The following is a 20,405-nucleotide window of genomic DNA, read 5'->3' on the forward strand; positions in this document are numbered from 1 at the left end:
AAAAAAATCTGCCTATCAACCAATGACACTGAATCTGAGGTAATGGCAAAAATATCTTCAGATGCTATAGATGAGAATTCTGAGAATTTGGGAATTCCTCAGTTACAGACTTGTGGAGGTTTTGAGCTTTTAAAATGCAGACAGAATTGTCGTGACTTAACACTGATTGACTGTGAATGGAATGCAATGACTTTAAAGAAGTTTTTGGGAAATCAAGCAAAAATATATGTCAGACCAATTCAGAGAAGCTTGTCGACAGATCTAGTAAATGAACATAGCGAGCAGGAACAATCGAAAGCCCACTGTCATTACTGCAGGCAGATGTTTAGTGTTCGGGAACTTAGAGAACATTTACATGCATGTGAACTCCGGTCTAATCTAATTAGTGAAAGTGAGGATGAATTACCTGACCCACACCTGACACAAGATTTTTCCAATAAAAAAAGTGACGTTGATAGATCAGAAAACTGCTCTTGAACAAGTTGAGGATTTTGTCAGTGATAAGAGTCCAGAAAGTCCTGAACAATTAAGAACTGGCCACTTGACCGTTCCTAGTTCTGGTGATTTATTCGTTGATAGAAGTTCCGTTCAAACAGAATTTTCATCTCAAATATTAAATCAGACAGTCATTAATGATGTCACCCCTGCTGAAGACATGGAAGATGACAGTCAAGGAACCACATCTGATGCATGTGGAGGCCCGATGGACTTTATCATAGCAAACGCCATAGACTATTGTATTTCTGAAAGCATCCAGGACCCTGTAGAAAGTCTGAGATACTTGCAGTCTGTTATTGTTTGTGGCAGACAATTGGAAATCACAGACACAACACAATGTGATGAAGGAGACACAAATTTCATCATAGTGGACAGAAACAACATATTGGAGACAGGATTCGAAGAGGTCAATTCCATATCAAATCTACAAAAGACACTTGAAGTGCAGTTTTATGATGAGGTAAATGAGAACATTTTATTGTATTAACTTCATTTCAAAATAGCTATCCTTGCATATATGCACTGTCCAAAAATTTGATTATCAGTTAAATTTAATTTGTGTATGAAAGTAATATAACCCTAATTCTATTTTTTTTAAACATGTTTATGCTTTCCTTGTCATGTTCATAACAATTTAAAGCAAAACTGGCAGATTTAAAAAAAAAGGTCCCTTTTTTTGGGGCAGACAACCATTGATCAAGGAGGCCCCAGAAAAGAGTTTCTGGCCCTAATTTTATCAGCCATAAAAGAGAGATATTTTGACAAAGGACTTCGAGAGTTCATGGCTGCTGACTATACTGTGATCGGAAAAAAGTTTTTCATATTTCCAGGTTTAAGTATGCTACAGAATGGACCTGTGCCAACATTTTTTGATGAAAGCACTCGATCTAAACAGGCTTTTTTCAAACAACAGCTCAGAAGAATTTGAATCAGCATGTGTTCACAATTTGAAGAAAGGTTTAGATTGTCTTGGTCTGATCAAGGTAAATGATGATAAATTGTGTGGAATCTGTTGTCTCCTCCATCAAACTCATATTAGTAATAAAAATTTATATACATATTATCATTAATTTTATAAAAAAAGTTACATATGTTTAGTAAATACATGAATGTATATTTAATATACATGACAATTTTAGGTTGGCTGTGTTTTGCCAATGTTCCGCCATCTTTTTCGACCAAGCAGTTGTACACTCACAATTAAAGCTGTGATACAGCTTTTGCAGCCAAAATTTTCAGAGGAGGGATCAAACAGCAAACGATATGAGAGTGCAGTTTATACATTATTTCTGAAATATTTGAAAGCAGTTGCAAGTAAGCTTTTTATAACTCTTCCATCCTTCTAATCTTAGGAAAAAACTAAGTTGGTGAAGACATTTGATGTGTCTTTTTGTTTGTAGATATTTCAATATACAAATTGATATAAGAAACTGATTTTTGGTTGGTTAAAATGTTTAAACCTTTGTATGTTACAATATTATTATTCAACAACGTTACACGCAAAGAATATGTGGAATGTAAATATAAAAGATTGACCACTAAAGGCATGCAAGTCTCTTTTTACCAAAACTTTAGAATTGTTTACCCCTGAAGCTAGGGTATAAATAATCTGATCATCATCTAATGAACATCTGACCCCTTACCCCTTTTTAATGTATTGATGTTTGTAAAGAGCAAATAGTACAAGTGGAAGAGTCTTGGATTAGGGTTAAGACTCCTAAATGAAGCTTAAAAATAAATATGAAAATACGAGACCCCTGACAGGTCTATCTAAGGGCTATGGTGACTGTCAAGGCGGTGGGCCTCTTGGATTTTGATAATGCAAAACATTTAGTGCAATTTAACTCCTAAATTGCTAATTGAAATTCAAGTTGGTTGGGGGTTCATGTATCTCATTTTCACTAGGCCTATAAAAAAAAATTGTGTGTTTAGGGTAACATTAATGAAAAAATTAGGTTAGGTTGGTAGGGATATTTTTTTATTTTATCATATTTTTTTCTGCATGAATCCTAAGAATGTTTGTTTGTGTCATACTTAAAAACAGATTTTTTAATAGAAATAATATAAAATCACAATCGGATAAAAACAGACATCTAAAAATGGTAGGATCGGGGCATTATGTAGGTTAGGTCGGGTTACCCTAAACTTACAACTTTTTTTTATAGCAGGGACTTGGTATAATATTTCCATGAACACAGAAAGTCAAATTTAAAACAGTAGTAAAAGTGCAATATGTGTATAAATTCTATGACTTAATATGAGAAATTAAGAACATTGTTAAAGAGGAAAAAACACAATTGGCAACAAAAATATGTATACCACAATGCTTCCTTAAGAAATTTAAATTTTATGTTTTAATTCATAGAAATATATTTATCCATTTTGTTCGGAAACTGTTTTGTAGGTGGTAGAAGGGGAACTGTTGGTCTCAGGGATGTACTGCAGTTTGCTACTGGAGCAACAGAAGTTCTTGGTTTTGTCCTGCATCCATCCATTGAATTTGTGGAAAGCACACCGGGCACCTCCTTTATTCCAACTGCAAGCACTTGTACCAACACTTTGAAAATACCCAGACCATCTGCTGAAATTCCCCTCCCACAAGAAGAGGATCTTTTCTCGTACTACGATTATGCATTTTCAAATGCATATTTTGGTCTGAACTTTAAATTGATTCAGCACATCACATCGCAGAACCAACATTGCTACATGTAACACTTTGATGGAGTAACATTCTCTTATAATATGAAATGCATGTAAGGCCAAGGTGTAAAAGAATGTTAATAATTAAAAGATGTCTTTATTACAGGTTTTGAATAATGTGTGGTAATTGATTAATTTGGGCTCATTGATCTGCAAACACCTTGTAATTTTTTTCATTGAGTTGTTGAACAGATCAGCGTGTATTCTTTTTACCGGTATATGATTTTGCATATTTAGTTTTTAGCTCCCCTGAGCATCATTTTGTCTGCCACTGGTTTGTCTGTCTTTGAACTTTTAACATTTGAGTATTTTCTAGAACCATTTTATTTTTTCGCTAAAACCATATGGCAAAATCAATTGACACTTATGTGGAAACATCCTCAGTTTGGGTAGATTTAATTTCATTCAAATCATGATCCCCAGGGGATAGGATGACACTATGGGATTGGGGTGTTATTATTTTTACACAGATGTTTTTCAAAATGTGTGTTCCATTTTAAAATATGTGTGGAATATTAGATATTAACTATTTGAAAAAAAGCATGACATGCTATTTTTAATAGAAATTTCTGTTTTTCACTTTTTAAAGCTGCTTGAAGTATCCTTATCATTTGACTGATGTTTCTCATGTGAGAGTGAGGATTGTGGCCCCTGCTAGTTTTGCATTTTAAAGCAGTAGTTCTTAGTCATTAAGGTGTTGAATTTGATTTATTTGTTTTAGCTAATACTCATATGTGAACGCATTTTCTAGAATGTATTACTTCAAAGAGAAGTGAAATATGTGTGATTTGTTATGGTAATTTTCTTTTATTGTTAATGGTAAAGAACCTTCACATTTAAATAAAACATTTCACGACTTTCTTGGTTATTTTAGATTTATGTCAAGCACCAAGTTTTAAACTTTCACCCTTTAATAAGGGAGATAATTATAAAGAAGTTCTCAGAGACAAGAGGTATTGAGAAGCAAGTTGCTTATGATTAATACAGGAAGTATTTAATATGCTCATAAAGCTCGACCAGGGTAATAAAGTGATCATAGAAGGTATAATGATGTACTGGTAAATTGAGGTAAAATAATATTGTTTTTTCTGCAGTCTGTAATGAAGTATTATACACCAATCTACAAAGTATGACAGTCCAAAACTGTCCTTTAAAATGTTTTGATTTATTTCACAAAATATTTGAATTCCAGTGGGGTGTTGAAGTTGTCCACTTGTCCACAAACTCATAGGAGAGGATTTTACAGTTCTTAACTTATGTCGAGCCCACGCTTCTTGCCAGAATTGCAATTTTCTATTTATTTCCGACAAGAAAACATAACGTAAAGAAGTTGTGTGGATAAAAATTTAAAGGATCAAGAAAACCTTGATGTTCCATGAAATAGAACAGATTGTAGAAGAAACTAAGCACGCCTTCAAATACATCTCTCCATAATCTCTCAATCCTCTGATTGCGAGTGCTCTTCCCTGTAATCATACTATTTTGTCCGTTTTGATTCAACATAAAGTCAGCTACAGAAACATTTTCAAGCCCTTTGTCTGATCTGACTTTATTTGGTATCCCATATTTTTCAACACCAGACAAGAAGCAATCTAGTATTGTTTTTGACGTATTGTTGTCATTGCATTTTAAAAATGTTACTAAGCGGCTAAAACCGTCAATATAATATAAACTATAACAAATCTCCAACGAACAAATGATTTGTGTCAATATGCCACAGGTAATCTGGACCAGGGACATCGTATACTCGTCTATGAAGTCTTCCAGTACGTCTGTCGTGCACGCCTTGATCATCCATCCTATGAATACTATCTCTTAGCCTCCATCTTTGAATTCTTATTCCTTTTAATATAAGCATTTGTCGCAACATAGCTTCACCACACAAAGGAAACTCTTTCACAATTTCGCCTAGTTTAAGGTCTAAATTATCATCGTCAATTTCTGAGAAGGTCATTTTGCTCAAACCAAACTCTGACATTCTTCTATAAACAGTTCTTTCAGACACAGAAAGTAGTTTAGAAATATCTGAAATTTGCATGTCATTTTCTAGGGCATTTTGAAGGAATGATTTGGGTATTTCAAATTTTGGAGCACCACAATTTGTAAATACTTTTGGGGGCAAATTTGCTCCATATTTAATACATTCAGTCCTTAATTTCATCATTTCTGTCCTGTTTGAAATGCCCAAACTTTCCAATTGATAAGCTGATAATCTACAAACAACGTCTGTACTAATTTTCTCCCTCTCAAAATTTGGGATTGCATGGTCCAAGTTTAATCTTTGTAGAATCTGTTGCAAATCTGCTGATCTAGAAGCCATTGTAGCTCTTCCAAAGAAGAAAGATTAGGATTAAAGGGGTTCCGAATGTTATTATTATTCACCTAAATACAACCATATAACAACCGAACCATAACCACAGCATAATATAAAAAAGCACCTTCATATCAAAATGCACCTTAACATAATAAAGCACCTTCACATAAAAAAGCACCACCTTCACATAAAAAAGCACCACCTTCATATAATAAAGCACCACCTTCACATAATAAAGCACCTTCATATAATAAAGCACCACCTTCATATAATAAAGCACCTTCATATAATAAAGCACCACCTTCATATGATAAAGCACAATCTTCACATAAAGCACTATCTTCATATAATAAAGCACCACCTTCATATAATAAAGCACCACCTTCATATGATAAAGCACCGCCTTCATATAATAAAGCACCACCTTTATATAATAAAGCACTACCTTCATATAATAAGGACGATCACCTTGCTCCAAGCGTAACAGTGCGCAAAGCACCTAGAGTCAGGTTCCCATCTCCTATTAGAAGAGATGCCCATGACACACGCGAAAAAGTTAACAAATCTATTGGTGTAAATATGAAACCAGCCACATATGATGGTTTGATCCCTTGGCAGGACTACCATAGCCACTTCGAAGCCTGTGCAGATTTGAATGGTTGGACAGAGAGAAGTAAGGGCACTTACCTAGCTGTATCGTTGAGAAGAAATGCATTGGGGGTTCTTGGAAACTTTCCCAAAGGAGCGATTTCTGATTATTATGAACTGGTTAAAGTTCTCGAGGAGAGATTTGCCCCTCCAGGCCAGACAGAACTATACAGGGTGCAAATGAAAGAACGTCGGCAGAGACCAGGTGAATCACTCCCAAAGCTAGCCCAAGCCATTCGTAGACTAGAGAATCTGGCATACCCCACGGCTAATTTAGAAATACGAGAGACCCTGTCCAAAGATCAGTTTGTGGATGCTCTGGTAGATTCTGACATGCGAATCCGGATAAAGCAGTCGCGTCCCACAAACCTCAATGAAGCTGTTAAGTTAGCTGTTGAGTTAGAAGCATTCAACAGGGCTGAACATAAGAGCCATTTAAGAACCACAGTGACTGAAACAGTAAACGAGGTGCAAAGTTCAAACGAGAGTGATCTAGCGATGATGATCAAAGACCTCACTAGCAAGTTTGATAGGCTCCAAAGAGATGTAGACGAAATCCGACAAAGAAAACCTTCGTCTTTGGCAGCAAGTGACGATAGAAGGGAGCATACAAAGAGAAAAGTCGTAAAGTGCCATTACTGTCACAAGCCTGGACACATGCGCAAAGACTGCTTTGCACTAAAGAATCGGAAGTCGAATGCTGGGAATTTTAAACAGCATGAGGAAAAGCAAAGAAAAGCAAGTGGTTCAGTAGGCGCCAATACGATTGGTGTAGAAGCCGGAATATTTCTACGGTCTAGACTTCAAGGCATTGAAGTGAACCTACTGGTTGATACGGGTGCTACTCTGACACTTGTTTCCTCAGCAATTGCCCAAAGAATTGCTCATGACCGCATGCCTGCTTTAGAGCTTATGCAGAATAATGTACTAGATGCAGGTGGGAAAATGTTAAATGTGTCTGGAAAGGGAACGTTTGTTTTGGAGAGTGACAATTTTTCCTGTAATGTCACAGCCGCTGTAGCTGAATTAACAGTCGATGGTATTATTGGCCTAGACTTCCTAACAGAGTATCGTTGCATTGTCGATGTGCCGAACCAAGAGCTTTGCATTGGGAAGTTTAATAAATTTCACATGAAAGGTCATTTTGGTTGCTTTAGGGTTGTGAATATGAACCAAGTTACGATCCCTGCAAATCAAGAGGTTATTGTGCCTGGTAAGATTTAGTAAGAAGAAGTTAGTCTTACTTTGTAAAAGTGATGGTTTGTTGCAAAATATGGGTGTTTTCTGACGGTTTTTCGACTGAGAAACATCGAGCGCAGGCTTGCTCAAGTACAATTTTTTTGTATGATGTGTATAATTATATGAATAAAAATTTCTGCTTGAGCAGACCTGCACTCTATAATTCCGAATGCAAAAGAAAAGTGACAATATTTTCATTGGTTTGCTTTGCGGCAATTTGGTCATTTATGTGACATCATAGATAAACAGCAAATGAGCAATGGTGACTAAAATCAAGATTAAAATGATAGGCATCCTCTGTACTATGATTTATAAATATTTGATTTTTAATTTTTATCGAGCCCACGCTTCTTGCCAGAATTGCAATTTTCTATTTATTTCCGACAAGAAAACATAACGTAAAGAAGTTGTGTGGATAAAAATTTAAAGGATCAAGAAAACCTTGATGTTCCATGAAATAGAACAGATTGTAGAAGAAACTAAGCACGCCTTCAAATACATCTCTCCATTATCTCTCAATCCTCTGATTGCGAGTGCTCTTCCCTGTAATCATACTATTTTGTCCGTTTTGATTCAACATAAAGTCAGCTACAGAAACATTTTCAAGCCCTTTGTCTGATCTGACTTTATTTGGTATCCCATATTTTTCAACACCAGACAAGAAGCAATCTAGTATTGTTTTTGACGTATTGTTGTCATTGCATTTTAAAAATGTTACTAAGCGGCTAAAACCGTCAATATAATATAAACTATAACAAATCTCCAACGAACAAATGATTTGTGTCAATATGCCACAGGTAATCTGGACCAGGGACATCGTATACTCGTCTATGAAGTCTTCCAGTACGTCTGTCGTGCACGCCTTGATCATCCATCCTATGAATACTATCTCTTAGCCTCCATCTTTGAATTCTTATTCCTTTTAATATAAGCATTTGTCGCAACATAGCTTCACCACACAAAGGAAACTCTTTCACAATTTCGCCTAGTTTAAGGTCTAAATTATCATCGTCAATTTCTGAGAAGGTCATTTTGCTCAAACCAAACTCTGACATTCTTCTATAAACAGTTCTTTCAGACACAGAAAGTAGTTTAGAAATATCTGAAATTTGCATGTCATTTTCTAGGGCATTTTGAAGGAATGATTTGGGTATTTCAAATTTTGGAGCACCACAATTTGTAAATACTTTTGGGGGCAAATTTGCTCCATATTTAATACATTCAGTCCTTAATTTCATCATTTCTGTCCTGTTTGAAATGCCCAAACTTTCCAATTGATAAGCTGATAATCTACAAACAACGTCTGTACTAATTTTCTCCCTCTCAAAATTTGGGATTGCATGGTCCAAGTTTAATCTTTGTAGAATCTGTTGCAAATCTGCTGATCTAGAAGCCATTGTAGCTCTTCCAAAGAAGAAAGATTAGGATTAAAGGGGTTCCGAATGTTATTATTATTCACCTAAATACAACCATATAACAACCGAACCATAACCACAGCATAATATAAAAAAGCACCTTCATATCAAAATGCACCTTAACATAATAAAGCACCTTCACATAAAAAAGCACCACCTTCACATAAAAAAGCACCACCTTCATATAATAAAGCACCACCTTCATATAATAAAGCACCTTCATATAATAAAGCACCACCTTCATATGATAAAGCACAATCTTCACATAAAGCACTATCTTCATATAATAAAGCACCACCTTCATATAATAAAGCACCACCTTCATATGATAAAGCACCACCTTCATATAATAAAGCACCACCTTTATATAATAAAGCACTACCTTCATATAATAAGGACGATCACCTTGCTCCAAGCGTAACAGTGCGCAAAGCACCTAGAGTCAGGTTCCCATCTCCTATTAGAAGAGATGCCCATGACACACGCGAAAAAGTTAACAAATCTATTGGTGTAAATATGAAACCAGCCACATATGATGGTTTGATCCCTTGGCAGGACTACCATAGCCACTTCGAAGCCTGTGCAGATTTGAATGGTTGGACAGAGAGAAGTAAGGGCACTTACCTAGCTGTATCGTTGAGAAGAAATGCATTGGGGGTTCTTGGAAACTTTCCCAAAGGAGCGATTTCTGATTATTATGAACTGGTTAAAGTTCTCGAGGAGAGATTTGCCCCTCCAGGCCAGACAGAACTATACAGGGTGCAAATGAAAGAACGTCGGCAGAGACCAGGTGAATCACTCCCAAAGCTAGCCCAAGCCATTCGTAGACTAGAGAATCTGGCATACCCCACGGCTAATTTAGAAATACGAGAGACCCTGTCCAAAGATCAGTTTGTGGATGCTCTGGTAGATTCTGACATGCGAATCCGGATAAAGCAGTCGCGTCCCACAAACCTCAATGAAGCTGTTAAGTTAGCTGTTGAGTTAGAAGCATTCAACAGGGCTGAACATAAGAGCCATTTAAGAACCACAGTGACTGAAACAGTAAACGAGGTGCAAAGTTCAAACGAGAGTGATCTAGCGATGATGATCAAAGACCTCACTAGCAAGTTTGATAGGCTCCAAAGAGATGTAGACGAAATCCGACAAAGAAAACCTTCGTCTTTGGCAGCAAGTGACGATAGAAGGGAGCATACAAAGAGAAAAGTCGTAAAGTGCCATTACTGTCACAAGCCTGGACACATGCGCAAAGACTGCTTTGCACTAAAGAATCGGAAGTCGAATGCTGGGAATTTTAAACAGCATGAGGAAAAGCAAAGAAAAGCAAGTGGTTCAGTAGGCGCCAATACGATTGGTGTAGAAGCCGGAATATTTCTACGGTCTAGACTTCAAGGCATTGAAGTGAACCTACTGGTTGATACGGGTGCTACTCTGACACTTGTTTCCTCAGCAATTGCCCAAAGAATTGCTCATGACCGCATGCCTGCTTTAGAGCTTATGCAGAATAATGTACTAGATGCAGGTGGGAAAATGTTAAATGTGTCTGGAAAGGGAACGTTTGTTTTGGAGAGTGACAATTTTTCCTGTAATGTCACAGCCGCTGTAGCTGAATTAACAGTCGATGGTATTATTGGCCTAGACTTCCTAACAGAGTATCGTTGCATTGTCGATGTGCCGAACCAAGAGCTTTGCATTGGGAAGTTTAATAAATTTCACATGAAAGGTCATTTTGGTTGCTTTAGGGTTGTGAATATGAACCAAGTTACGATCCCTGCAAATCAAGAGGTTATTGTGCCTGGTAAGATTTAGTAAGAAGAAGTTAGTCTTACTTTGTAAAAGTGATGGTTTGTTGCAAAATATGGGTGTTTTCTGACGGTTTTTCGACTGAGAAACATCGAGCGCAGGCTTGCTCAAGTACAATTTTTTTGTATGATGTGTATAATTATATGAATAAAAATTTCTGCTTGAGCAGACCTGCACTCTATAATTCCGAATGCAAAAGAAAAGTGACAATATTTTCATTGGTTTGCTTTGCGGCAATTTGGTCATTTATGTGACATCATAGATAAACAGCAAATGAGCAATGGTGACTAAAATCAAGATTAAAATGATAGGCATCCTCTGTACTATGATTTATAAATATTTGATTTTTAATTTTTATACAATAGTATTTAAAAATTAGATAAAATTGGGGGCAGATATTTGACCATACCGAATATAGTCCTTTGTTCAAATCATGATCCCAGGGGTTAGGATGGATCCACAATGGGGGGTTGACTCTATACATAGTAATGTATAGAGAAAAATCTTTTAAAATTTTCTTCTCAAGAACCATTTGACCAGGAAAGCTGTTACTTGTTTGGAAGCATCCTTAGGTGGTATAGATTCAACTATAATGTTAAAACCATGATCCCTGGGGGGGGGGGGGGGTGGCAGGGGCCACCATGGGGGATCAAATCTTTACATAAGAATGTAAAGAGTGTTATCTTCTTTTCAAAATTCATTTAAGCAGAAAAGTTGTTACTTGAGTTGAGGCATCCTCAGGCTGTATAATATATGGAGAAAAATCTTTAAAAATCAAATAAAGAAGAATGGGACTACAATGGGCAGAGTTGGAGTCAATTACTTTGAAAAGTAATTAATTACTTTCAAATACATTGACATTTTTATCAATTACTTGCAATTACAATTACATTGATTTTTTAAAATGTAGTTAATTACTCTCAATTACTTGATTAAATGTAATTAATTACATTTCAAATACTTTTAATTAGTTTAATTTTTATAAATCTTGAGAAAATATACATATATTAACAGCATTAAGATATACAGAGCTTTATGTACGGTTATGTTTTTAAAGGTTGTATAGTTCAGTTCAGATCAGATTTCTTGAAAATTTCTAGAAAAATTTTCTTTAACATTAAATTCATTAAGTACCAGTGAGTTCATTTTTATACCCCCGCTCCGAAGGAGAGGGGGTATACTGTTTTACCCTTGTGTGTGTGTGTCTGTCTGTCTGTCTGTCTGTCCGTCCGTAACAAAAATTTCTGTCGCATTTATCTCAGCAGCTATTTATCGCAGATGCTTGAAATTTTTACACAGTGTTTTGTTAAGGCATGCCATATCGTGGGATATATTTTTGTACCAATCGGACGTCAACTTCCTGTTAAATGAGTACTTTGTTTATTTTAGCCAAAATTTTCAAACAAATTTTCCTCAAAGATTTCTCAGCAGCTATTTATCGCAGATGCTTGAAATTTTAACACACTATTTGTTTAGGCATGCCATATTGTGGGATATATTTCTATACCAATCGGATGCCAGCTTTCTGTTAAATGTCGACTTTGCTTATTTTGCATATTCACATCAGAGCGGGGGTATCACTAGTGAGCATTGGCTCACAGATATCTTGTTCGTTCTGAATAATATTTTCTCTATAGTGAATCAATTTGCATTCACATATTAAAGCTATGTTTATTCAGAAAGTACAACTTTCGGCAGTACAGCATATCAGTATATAAATGATAATTGCTATAATTCACAAGAATGAGATATTTTGACTCCCTTAAGTCTAAAATCAATGGGGGTTCTTGGGTATTAGAGGGGTTCACACCTCCACAAAATTAGATCTTTACCTATTGCCCTGGGCAGTGTGTTATGCTGTATAAACATATGAAACATTATGGGACATTTAATTATTGTATAAACAAAAGTCCATGCCAAACATGTATAAAATCTATTTATCATTATAAGACATCTTTATTATATTTTAAACCTGGAAAAAAGTAATTGAAATGTAATTGAAAAGTAATTGAAAATACACAATATTTTTTGAAAATATTTAAATACATTCAATTACTTGTATTTGAAGACAGACTCAATTACAAATTACTTTCAATTACTTTGAAAAATGTAATTAATTACACTCAATTACAAAAATAAACTAAAAATAGTTAGAGGGATATATACATATGGGTTTATTTAACCCCAAATTTACAGTTTTATTTGTATTTATTCTTGAAATTTACATGTTAACAACTTTTACGGTCGGACGAAAAAATGAAACATTTCAAAGATTATTTTTCGAATTTACATATTATCCCTTCTAAATAATATATATTGGCTATATTATTCATAGCGAAATGTTCGCCTATGTTCGCCTTTAATTACTTTTAATTGTGTGAAAATTTCAAGCATCTGCGATAAATAGCTGCTGAGATAAATGCGACAGAAATTTTTGTTACGGACGGACAGACAGACGGACGGACGGACGGACAGACAGACAGACAGACAGACAGACACACACACAAGGGTAAAACAGTATACTCCCTCTCCTTCGGAGCGGGGGTATAAAAAGAAAAAGCAATCAAGAAATGATTTGAAATTTGCTACTCATCTGTACACATGTAAGAATGTATTAAGAAGACTGAATCTTAATAACCAGGTTAGATGTTAATTTTTTTTCAATTTATGATTATGAAAACCCTATATTATTATCTTTGTCCGTTTTCAAGTCATTTTGGGTTAGACAACCACTTTTCGGGGGGGGGGGGGTGTCAAAGGGTGTGGAGTCTAACATTGAACCTTGTAGGTAGAATCGTAGACTCTATTGTAAATGGTAACTTGAAAACGGACAAAGATAATAATATAGGGTTTTCATAATCATAAATTGACTGTTACTGGCAATATATAGGGTTTATTAGATCTGACCCCTGGGGGTCATCCCCACCCCCCAGGAATTTGAAATTACCATATATCTCAGAAACTGTTATAATCATGACCCCTAAACCATATATATTCATGTTTCTGATGTCAAGGAGCATCAAATGTTATGTATGTCATGGGCCCTGTGGGTGGTCCTGACCCCCTCAAACAGCAAGTCCCTTAATATCTTCAAAACAGTTGAGATCCCCACCCTTAAACCATATATATTCTTGTTCCTTGTGTCAAGATGCATCAAATGGTATGTAGGTCATGGGCCCCGGGGGTGGTCATGACCCCCCTCGAACAGGAAGTGCACGAATATATCAAAAACGGTTAAGATCCCCACCCCTTAACCATATATTTTTTTGATCCTTAAAGGGCATCAAAAGGTATATAGGTAATGGGCCTCAGGGTTAAATTTAATTTTTCAAAACCGTAATGCACATCTATGGAACGGTTCCTATCATATCCCAAGATATGATGTGTCTATCCATTAAATCATAAAAGGAGTTCTAGGATATATGTTTTTTTGAAGTGATAAAAGTCAATTTTCTGCTACTTTTTGACTCCCTGGATGAAATTTAAATTTTTAAAACCTTACTGCACATCTATAGAACAGTCCCTATCATATCCCAAGATATGATGTGTCTATCCATTAAATCATAAGAGGAGCTCTTGGATCTATGGTTTTTTTTTGAAGTGATAAACGTCAATTTTTCTGCTACTACTTGACTCCCTGGATGAAATTTAAATTTTTAAAACCTTACTGCACATCTATAGAACAGTCCCTAACATATCCCAAGTTATGACGTGTCTTTCCATTAAATCATAAGAGGAGCACTTGGATCTATGTTTTTTTTAAAGTGATAAACGTCAATTTTCTGCTACTGTTTGACTCCCTGGATGAAATTTAAATTTTTAAAACCTTATTGCACATCTTTAGGACAGCCCCAATTATATCCCAAGAGATGACGTAGCTACTCCAAAAGTTGTAAGAGGAGTTATGGGAACCATACTTTTTTTGCAAAAAAAACGTCATTTTTTGTTGCCCACTGATCCCCTTAATAAAAAAAAAAATTCTGGAACCTGATCACACCTCAATATGACACCCCCAATCATATTCTAGAAGATCATTTGGCTACTGCCAAAAAAAAATGACGTTTTTGAAACCATTTTTTTTGTAAAAAAAACTAGATGCTGTCATTAGACAGTAATACCCACACCATGTGTTTGCCCCTAAATAACACTGTTTTGTACCAGTTTAATTAAAAATGAAGGCTATATGCAAGCTCCGGTAATACAATTAAAATTTATAATTTTCATAACTGAAGGATGAGATCCCTTCCCATATGATAATACACATCGTGACATGAGCAGCACTTTATGTGCAATTTGGGGTAGAACTGTTTGCAGTGAATTTTCAGTTAATCAATAATCTTAACATTTTATGTCATAGAAAGTATAATGGTCTACATAATTATTACAAACAAAATTAAAAATTAAATCATGCCCCCTCCCCGTGGCAGTTGCCGGTTTTAGATATGCTTCAGTGTGCCCCTACATGAACATCATCGTGTGCACAGATTTAGAGAAGGGGTGGGAGTGAGGGGTCCAGACCCCCCCCCCTCCCCATGAAAATTCATTTATATCAATTGTAAAATTACCAAAAATACACCTTGGACCCCAATGCTCTTACAGACATGTAAACGCTCAAACCCACTGCGCTTCAATGTTAGGTAACATTATTTGGGGGTAAATATTTAATCAATAATTAATATACTTTATTGTTTATCTCAATAGAAAGTATACATGTACATCGCAATATGCAGGTGTCCTGCACCACCTTAAAGCTGTTATTTACCTGATAAAACAGTGCAAGTGGATTTGAAGAATAGGTCATAAAAATACATGCATGTTACAAATGAATGATCTTTGTCTGAAGTTACGTACACAACACAGGTCTGCATGTCTCATTAGCGGGTACTAGTTTTACCCAGCTCTTCGATTAGATGGGTTCACGTGTATATATATATGGGTGTTGCTAAAACGCGGAACGGAAAGCGGAACGGAAGGGAAAACGGAAAATCTTATCTAATGTTATTTACCTCATAGATTTGTTAATCATGCTAAAACGATATACTTTATGTACCTTTTTAATTTTGTTTGAAAGATTAGCAATATTAGATTATTTATTCAAGAATATTTATTTCCTCAAAATTAACAGTACATGCATTGACCACTATATTCTGTCCCAAAATATCCTCGATTCACTTTTTGCTGTATATTTACATATACCTCAGGGTTCAAGCAATTCTCTTTTAGAAGCATTAAACATTCTCATTATTCTTTCTTTAAAACGTCCTCTCTAGCTTATCAGCTGGTATAAATACACGGCTAAAAATAAAGAAGTCTACGGGGTTTTGCATTTCAACAGACCCGGATGATAGTGTTGAAAAATTGTGCAAGGTCTTCTGAGTAACTTCCAAATGGAGAAAAGATGTCAACATTTTCCATATTAAATTGTCCAAATGTGCTGCATGAATATTTTGGGATTGACAGACTATAGTCCCAATATATAATCGGAAAATCAAACCAGGCAACGTATAGAGCTCTCTATTCGGATCATATGTATATAGCTGCTGGAATAAACAACTGCTTAGTAATGCAAACGTAAACAAAATTGCATTGCTAAAATACTAGTTTCACAAATTACTACTTTCACAAATTACCGGGCATTTTAATGTTTACTGTATCTTAATTTTTAATGTCGTCAGTCCTACGGTTTTTTTTCTTCCATCTCAATGATACTGTATCGTCTGTATGATAAAAGATCGTCTAGAACACCGAAAATTCAATTTTGATGTAAGTATATACATGTACATCATATTTGAAATATAAAAATACTCAAAACACGCATAAAACGCTTTCACTAACTGCGTACGTTACGCTGAAATGCCAGCACTACCATATAAGAAAAATAAGTAAAAAGTTATAGCTTATTTGCTCGTTTAATCATGTTAATGTTTCACAATTCGTATACATTTGATTTTTCCGTTTCCGTACTCAACTAAAGCCGAATGAATACAATGCTATAATTGATAGACATTGATATGAATATTAATAAGATAACAACATGTTGATAATCATTCATTAGATATAAATAAAAGATACAAAGAAGTTCTGGCAAGTCTATACCCTTTTTAAGCGATAAACGTGATGATATTTTCCATTCCGTTCCGCTTTCCGTTCCGTTTTCCGTTCCGCGTTTTAGCAACACCCATACATACATGTCTGTGTTTTCCGTATGCAGAAAAGGATTAGTTAAGATCAGCTAAAGGAATTCATTATTGTGTTTTAATTGGATTATCATTATGATGTTGACCAATTTAGGTAAGCATAAAGATGTAGTAGCAGTAGCACAATATAATGAGATGCCAGCATACATATATAAGTTCTACTTTCACTTTCTAAATGTGATCTCCCTTTGACAGCATACTGTATCATCATCTTTTAATATTTAAATAAGCTTATCATCGTTACCTATCCTATCGCATTTGTAAAGTTTCTGTCATTTTAGTTGCAAAAGTTATTTTTTTCATTTGTCAGACTGCTTGCACTATTGAGTTGACCCCATATTGACCCTGTATAAACAATTTCTTATTAAATTTGTGTATTACATGTAAGTAAGTGTAGACACTTATCATTTTTATATGAGTTATAATAGGAAGGAAGGAGTATTTCTTTCTTAATGTATTATAATGCATCAAATACAATGTAGGTCATGACCTTATGGGACTGTTCTGACCCCACGAAACAGGAAAATACAAAATATCTTCTAATGTCATTATGATGCATCAAATGGTGTTAAGTACATTAATGACCCCCAGGTGTTGTCTTTAACCCCCTCCCCCATGTGATCCATGTGGGTAAATCCTAGCCTAATGATGTCACTGCTTTGTTTAGGAGACTTTACAATTGCCCCAAATAGGCGAATACACATGGAAGTGATGCATATAACATTTTGTTTATAAATCTATTAAAAATTGAATTAAGCAATTTCCAAAATGTTAATGTGAATCACGAGAGAAAAAGCAATCAAGAAATGATTTAAAATTTGCTACTGTACACATGTAAGAATATATTAAGAAGACTGAATCTTCATAACCAGGTTAGATTGGGGGGGGGGGGGGGGTGGTGAATGTGGAGTATAAACATTTATAATTTAAATCAATTATTGTTATTAATTTTAACTTGTCAATGAATACTACTTATTGATCCCAAGGTAAAAATATGACCGCTGATCATATCTCAATAGATCATTTAATTGTCAATTATGCACGGTGTAATATAATTTTTTTTAAGAATAACATTTTTACCATTTTATAAAAGTTTTTAGACACCCAAATTATATTTTGATTTTAATAGATCATTCGACAAGGGAGAAGGGGGGGGGGGGGAGAACAGTTTATATTTGAGTTTGTTTGGGAGTGAGTGGGGGTTCCAAGTAATATATTTGACAATTTTTTAATGTAATTTAAAATAAGACTAAGCCATACTACAGTCATGAACATGAATAGTATAGAACAAAATACAAACTAATACATGTACATGTATATATACATAGGAAGTATTACAAAACAGATGATTGGTCTATATCTGGGTTCTTAAATTGAATCATATATCATGTACATATCATATCATTGTTTCTTTGTTCAAGGCATTTAAGATGGTATGTAAGTCATGATCCCAAGTGCTCTTCCTGAAATTATTAAATATCATAAAAACCATTGAGATCCCCACCTTAATCCAAAGATATTATTCCTCCAAAGATATTATTCCTCCTTAGGTCATGCAGGCGCATCAGATCATTATGGCATGTAAGTCATGACCCTAAGGGGTCATCCTGACCCCCTTAGAATCAGAAATTGTCAATTATTGATGTTTGATTATCCTATCTCTATTTAATCTTTATTATTAAGTCTCCCGAATGAAATTTGGAGACTTATTGTTTTTGTACGGTTCTTAATACATGTATTATTATTCTTCATCTTCTTTTTCTTCTTTCCCACTCTGAACTTGTTTCTCAGAGATTGCTGAACAGAATTGTACAAAACTCTAGGATATGATAGGCCTGCATATCTAGTTGTGCACCCTGGTTTGATTTTTCTCATTTTGGGTTAGACAACCACTTTTCGGGGGAGGGGGGAGGGGGTGTCAAAAGGGTGCGGGGTCTAACATTGAACCTTGTAGGAAGAATCGTAGACTCTATTGTAAATGGTAACTTATAAGTGGACAAAGATAATAATATAGGGTTTTCATAATCATATATTGACTGTTACTGGCAATATATAGGGTTTATTAGATCTGACCCCTGGGGTCATCCCCACCCCCCAGGAATTTGAAATTACCATATATCTCAGAAACTGTTATAATCATGACCCCTAAACCATATATATTCATGTTTCTGATGTCAAGGAGCATCAAATGTTATGTATGTCATGGGCCCTGTGGGTGGTCCTGACCCCATCAAACAGCAAGTCCCTTAATATCTTCAAAACAGTTGAGATCCCCACCCTTAAACCATATATATTCTTGTTCCTTGTGTCAAGGGGCATCAAACGGTATGTAGGTCATGGACCCCGGGGGTGGTCATGACCCCTCTTGAACAGGAAGTGCACGAATATCTTGAAAACGGTTGAGATCCCCACCTCTTAACCATATATATTCTTGATCCTTAAAGGGCATCAAAAGGTATGTACTGGTAGGTAATGGGCCTCAGGGTTAAATTTAATTTTTCAAAACCGTAATGCACATCTATGGAACAGTTCCTATCATATCCCAAGATATCCATTAAATCATAAACGGTTGAGATCCCCACCCCTTAACCATATATATTCTTGATCCTTAAAGGGCATCAAAAGGTATGTGCCGGTAGGTAATGGGCCTCAGGGTTAAATTTAATTTTTCAAAACCGTAATGCACATCTATGGAACAGTTCCTATCATATCCCAAGATATCCATTAAATCATAAAAGGAGTTCTAGAATCTATGTTTTTTGGAAGTGATAAACGTCAATTTTCTGCTACTTTTTGACTCCCTGGATGAAATTTAAATTTTGAAAACCTTACTGCACATTTATAGTACAGTCCCTATCGTATCCCAAGATATGATTGTCTATCCATTAAATCATAAGAGGAGCTCTTGGATCAATGTTTGTTTTTTTAGTGATAAACGTCAATTTTCTGCTACTATTTGACTCCCTGGTCGAAATTTAAATCTTTAAAACCTTATTGCACATCTATAGGACAGCCCCAATTATATCCCAAGAGATGACGTAGCTACTCCAAAAGTTGTAAGAGGAGTTCTGGGAACCATACTTTTTTTTGCAAAAAAACGTCATTTTTTGTTGCCCACTGATCCTTAATAAAAAAAAAATTCTGGAACCTGATCACGCCTCAATATGACACCCCCAATCATATTCTAGAAGATCATTTGGCTACTGCCAAAAAAAAATGACGTTTTTGAAACCAGTTTTTTTGTAAAAAAACCCGTCATTTTTTAGCCATTAAATGACCCCCAGGACAAAATTGAAAATTCCGAAACCTTATTGCGCATCTATAGGATACCCTAAAACATATTCCAAAAGATGATTTGTCTACTGATGAAAATGAAGGAAAAGTTCGAGGAAGAAGGTTTTTTGTGAAAAAAACGTCATTTTTTACCAATTATTTGACCCCCAGGACTAATAGAGAATTTGTGAAACCTTTTTACAAAACAACATGATACCCCAAATCAAACTCCAAGAGTTCATTTTGCTGGTTTATAAGATGCAAGAGCAGTTTGAGAAAGTAAAACGTGACAGACGGACGGACGGTGTTATTTAGTGC

General features: G+C 35.3%; 1 pseudogene; it reads left to right on the plus strand.

Moving 5' to 3' along the window:
• Positions 1–157: 157 nt before the first annotated feature.
• Positions 158–4,044, plus strand: LOC128190046 (uncharacterized; annotated as a pseudogene).
• Positions 4,045–20,405: the final 16,361 nt, after the last annotated feature.

This window comes from Crassostrea angulata, chromosome 6, assembly GCF_025612915.1.
Source record: "Crassostrea angulata isolate pt1a10 chromosome 6, ASM2561291v2, whole genome shotgun sequence".
Lineage (NCBI taxonomy): Eukaryota > Metazoa > Mollusca > Bivalvia > Ostreida > Ostreidae > Magallana > Magallana angulata.